Genomic DNA, 6000 nt, shown 5'->3' with positions numbered 1-6000 from the left:
TTATTAAAACATATACCTTTATCTGTAATAATGATGTGCTATTCAATGGTAACTGTGAATCATTATTCTAACTTAAAAAGAAAAGGAGGACTTGTGGCACCTTAGAGACTAACCAATTTATTTGAGCATGAGCTTTCGTGAGCTACAACTCACTTCATCAGATGTATACCGTGGAAACTGCAGCAGACTTTATATACACACAGAGAATATAAAACAATACCTCCTCCCACCCCACTGTCCTGCTGGTAATAGCTTATCTAAAGTGATCAACAGGTGGGCCATTTCCAGCACAAATCCAGGTTTTCTCACCCTCCACCCCCCCACACAAATTCACTCTCCTGCTGGTGCTAGCCCATCCAAAGTGACAACTCTTTACATAATCAAGTCGGGCTATTTCCTGCATAGATCCAGGTTTTCTCACATCCCCCCCACCCCCATACACACACAAACTCACTCTCCTGCTGGTAATAGCTCATCTAAACTGACCACTCTCCAAGTTTAAATCCAAGTTAAACCAGAACATCTGGGGGGGGGGGGGGGGGGGTAGAAAAAAACAAGAGGAAACAGGCTACCTTGCATAATGACTTAGCCACTCCCAGTCTCTATTTAAGCCTAAATTAATAGTATCCAATTTGCAAATGAATTCCAATTCAGCAGTTTCTCGCTGGAGTCTGGATTTGAAGTTTTTTTGTTTTAAGATAGCGACCTTCATGTCTGTGATTGCGTGACCAGAGAGATTGAAGTGTTCTCCGACTGGTTTATGAATGTTATAATTCTTGACATCTGATTTGTGTCCATTTATTCTTTTACGTAGAGACTGTCCAGTTTGACCAATGTACATGGCAGAGGGGCATTGCTGGCACATGATGGCATATATCACATTGGTGGATGTGCAGGTGAACGAGCCTCTGATAGTGTGGCTGATGTTATTAGGCCCTGTGATGGTGTCCCCTGAATAGATATGTGGGCACAATTGGCAACGGGCTTTGTTGCAAGGATAAGTTCCTGGGTTAGTGGTTCTGTTGTGTGGTATGTGGTTGTTGGTGAGTATTTGCTTCAGGTTGCGGGGCTGTCTGTAGGCAAGGACTGGCCTGTCTCCCAAGACTTGTGAGAGTGTTGGGTCATCCTTTAGGATAGGTTGAAGATCCTTAATAATGCGTTGGAGGGGTTTTAGTTGGGGGCTGAAGGTGACCGCTAGTGGCGTTCTGTTATTTTCTTTGTTAGGCCTGTCCTGTAGTAGGTAACTTCTGGGAACTCTTCTGGCTCTATCAATCTGTTTCTTTACTTCTGCAGGTGGGTATTGTAGTTGTAAGAAAGCTTGACAGAGATCTTGTAGGTGTTTGTCTCTGTCTGAGGGGTTGGAGCAAATGCGGTTGTATCGCAGAGCTTGGCTGTAGACGATGGATCGTGTGGTGTGGTCAGGGTGAAAGCTGGAGGCATGCAGGTAGGAATAGCCGGTCAGTAGGTTTCCGGTATAGGGTGGTGTTTATGTGGCCATTGTTTATTAGCACTGTAGTGTCCAGGAAGTGGATCTCTTGTGTGGACTGGACCAGGCTGAGTTTGGTGGTGGGATGGAAATTGTGAAATCATGGTGGAATTCCTCAAGGGCTTCTTTTCCACGGGTCCAGATGATGAAGATGTCATCAATATAGCGCAAGTAGAGTAGGGGCTTTAGGGGACGAGAGCTGAGGAAGCGTTGTTCTAAGTCAGCCATAAAAATGTTGGCATACTGTGGGGCCATGCGGGTACCCATAGCAGTGCCGCTGATCTGAAGGTATACATTGTCCCCAAATGTGAAATAGTTATGGGTAAGGACAAAGTCACAAAGTTCAGCCACCAGGTTAGCCGTGACATTATCGGGGATAGTGTTCTTGACGGCTTGTAGTCCATCTTTGTGTGGAATGTTGGTGTAGAGGGCTTCTACATCCATAGTAGCCAGGATGGTGTTATCAGGAAGATCACCGATGGATTGAAGTTTCCTCAGGAAGTCAGTGGTGTCTCGAAGGTAGCTGGGAGTGCTGGTAGCGTAGGGCCTGAGGAGGGAGTCTACATAGCCAGACAATCCTGCTGTCAGGGTGCCAATGCCTGAGATGATGGGGCGCCCAGGATTTCCAGGTTTATGGATCTTGGGTAGTAGATAGAATATCCCAGGTCGGGGTTCCAGGGGTGTGTCTGTGCGGATTTGAGAAACTGCGGAATCACCTGATCAAGATCCTCTACAGCAAACAGGGAAAGATTAAGAATGAGCTCTCAAAAATGGATACTCTCATAAAGAACCAACCTTCCACACAAACTTCCTCGTGGCTGGATTTTACTAAAACTAGACAAGCCATTTACAACGCACACTTTGCTTCTCTACAAAAGAAAAAGGACACTAAACTTTCTAAACTACTACATGCTACAAGGGGCCACAGCAATGGTTCCCTCACCCCACCTAGCAATATTGTTAACCTATCCAACTATACTCCCAGCCCAGCAGAAGCAGCTGTTCTATCTCGGGGCCTCTCCTTCTGCCCCTCCACCCCCACGAACATGATACAGTTCTGTGGTGACCTAGAATCCTATTTTCGACGTCTCCATCTCAAGGAATATTTCCAAAATACCTCTGAACAACATACTAATCCACAGAGGTCTCCCTGCCAACACTACAGAAAGAGGGATTCTAGATGGACTCCTCCTGAAGGTCGAAACAGCAGACTGGACTTCTACATAGAGTGCTTCCGCCGACGTGCACGGGCTGAAATTGTGGAAAAGCAGCATCACTTGCCCCATAACCTCAGCCATGCGGAACGCAATGCCATCCACAGCCTCAGAAACAACTCTGACATCATAATCAAAAAGGCTGACAAAGGAGGTGCTGTTGTCATCATGAATAGGTCGGAATATGAACAAGAGGCTGCTCGACAGCTCTCCAACACGAGTTTCTACAAGCCATTACCCTCTGATCCCACTGAGAGTTACCAAAAGCAACTACAGCATTTGCTCAAGAAACTTCCTGAAAAAGCACAAGATCAAATCCGCACAGACACACCCCTGGAACCCCGACCTCCCGACCTGTCCCGATTGTGGACAGTCTCTACGTAAAAGAATAAATGGACACAAATCAGATGTCAAGAATTATAACATTCATAAACCAGTTGGAGAACACTTCAATCTCTCTGGTCACGCAATCACAGACATGAAGGTCGCTATCTTAAAACAAAAAAACTTCAAATCCAGACTCCAGCGAGAAACTGCTGAATTGGAATTCATTTGCAAATTGGATACTATTAATTTAGGCTTAAATAGAGACTTGGAGTGGCTAAGTCATTATGCAAGGTAGCCTGTTTCCTCTTGTTTTTTCCTACCCCCCCCCCAGATGCTCTGGTTTAACTTGGATTTAAACTTGGAGAGTGGTCAGTTTAGATGAGCTATTACCAGCAGGAGAGTGAGTTTGTGTGTGTATGGGGGTGGGGGGGATGTGAGAAAACCTGGATCTATGCAGGAAATAGCCCGACTTGATTATGTAAAGAGTTGTCACTTTGGATGGGCTAGCACCAGCAGGAGAGTGAATTTGTGTGGGGGGGTGGAGGGTGAGAAAACCTGGATTTGTGCTGGAAATGGCCCACCTGTTGATCACTTTAGATAAGCTATTACCAGCAGGACAGTGGGGTGGGAGGAGGTATTGTTTCATATTCTCTGTGTGTATATAAAGTCTGCTGCAGTTTCCACGGTAAACATCTGATGAAGTGAGCTGTAGCTCACGAAAGCTCATGCTCAAATAAATTGGTTAGTCTCTAAGGTGCCACAAGTACTCCTTTTCTTTTTGCGAATACAGACTAACACGGCTGTTCCTCTGAAACTTGATTACATGTAGTCCGTGGTAAACTATTGCACAGAATGTTACTTCTGGGGAAATTCTGTGCCACTGCATGTGTGCAGAATTCATGTTCCCCCAAGATTTCTTTGCTTCCCCACAGAAAAATGATTGTCTGATGGGGAAGCAAAGGGAGGCCGTAAAAGTGGTCACGTGCCCCTCCCCAGAAGTATGGGTGCATTGTTTTGGGCACCTGGAGCACCTGGCAGAGAGGTAAATCACCGTGGGCGCTGAGAATGCCCCAGCCAGTGGCTCCTACCCTGCAGTGTGCTCAGTTGCTAGTCCCAGCTGAGCTAGGGACGGGCAGGACAGGACTTGCTCTTCCCCCTGCAAGGAGTGACCTGGGCCGGGGCCAGGTCAGACCCACCCCAGAAACCTCCTCCGGCTGCAAGAAGCACCCACCCCCCTGCTTTCTGCCCCCATTACACCTCAGATGTGGGGGAAGCGTCCCTGTACAGGGAGCTGCTCCCCTGTCCACCCAAACCCCATGCATCCAGACCCCTGTGATGGGTTCACCCCAGGGTGCCACCTGGAACTGGGGTACCACTGAGCCCACCTGGCCTACCAGCCTGGACTCCTTTTACACTCTACTGCTGTGACAGGCCCTCAGGCCTCCACCAGCACACATATGGGTAGAGACACACTGAGCTGCAGCTATACACACACATGCTGAGATCAGCTCTGCGTGGGAAGGCTCAGTTAAGGCACCTCCCACTTCCTAAGGCACGCAGCCCCCTCTGGAGTGTAAACCCAAAATTATACCGTCTTGCGCTGCACAGGGAACTGTACAGCATAAGATCAAACCATTTGCCACCTCCCTTAATGTGGAGAGAGATATGCAAGAGTTTTCTGCCCCAAGTTATAATTTCCACACACTGGTGTTACACAAAACAAAAACAAGTTTATTAACTATAAAAGATAGATTTTAAATGATTAGAAGAGATAGCAAACAGATCAAAGCAGATTCTCACCTAGCAAATAAACAAAACCGCAAACTGAGCTTAACACGCTAGATAGGTAGGATATGATTTAGCAAATTCTCACCCTGAGTGATAAACAGGCTGGCAGATTCTTAAAGCACAAGCTGCCTCGGCTTTTCAGCTTGGGTTTCCCAGGTTTTCATACACAGGCTAGAAATCCCTCTAGCCTGGGACCATCACTTCCCACAGTTCCGTCTTTGTTCCTCGGATGTTTCCAGGTGTGTTGTTGTAGGGGGAGTGAGGTACCATCGTGATGTCATTGTCCCCCTTTTATATCTTCTTCCCACTTGCTGGAAAGCTCTTTTGCTGTGACCTGGGCCAAACAGTTGCCATTGTGTAGGGCTACCTCTGACAGGTTTCTGTTGTACACAGTTCCTGGGGTAATCCTTGTGCTTGTGTGAATTTCCTCAATAACATTAACATTGTTTGGCCTTTATACTGTTGTACCTGAAAGGCTGCTTGTGGGTGTTTTCAACCTCACAACATTTTTCAGTAACACATACATAGCCAAACTTCATAACTTCACATATGACGATAACACACATAATCCAGTGAGATATTAATATCTAGCAGATCAAGGCTTTTAGAATGATACCACACAAGGCATACTTTGTACAAAACATATCCTAATTACGTGACGGTGGTGAATATTGGGGTATGAGGGTGTCACCCCACCCATACCCAGACTCCCCACCAAGCTTCACCCCCCCACACACACACCGAGAACCTTCCATGGAACCCACCACTCCTGAAAACCCCACCTCAGTGAACCTCACCCTCTGCATCTGGACCCTCCCCAGATCCTCCCCAATCAAACCCACCCTGCCAAGCCTCACCTCTTGCATATGGAGCCCCCCTGCACACGGACCCCCCAGTGAGTCTCTTCCCCACCCCCCAGCAACTGGACCCCATGACTGCATCCAGACTACGCCCTATATTTGGAGCCCCAACACCCCTGCATCTGAACAACCCCGACAAACCCCCTGCACCTGGACCCCCAACCAACTGAGCCCCAAGCAGCTGCACCTGGACCCCCACCTCACCAAGCCCAACTCCCCCACTGTGCCCCCCACACCCAAACCCCTCCTGCTGAGCCCCTACCACTATCACCTGGAGCCCCCTGCAGAGTCCCATTGCCCCTGCACCCAAAACACACCCCCCATG

The sequence above is a fragment of the Caretta caretta genome, chromosome 1 (assembly GCF_965140235.1).
Source record: "Caretta caretta isolate rCarCar2 chromosome 1, rCarCar1.hap1, whole genome shotgun sequence".
Taxonomy (NCBI): domain Eukaryota; kingdom Metazoa; phylum Chordata; order Testudines; family Cheloniidae; genus Caretta; species Caretta caretta.
The sequence above is the reverse complement of the archived record's forward strand: the minus strand, read 5'-3'. Positions refer to the sequence as shown.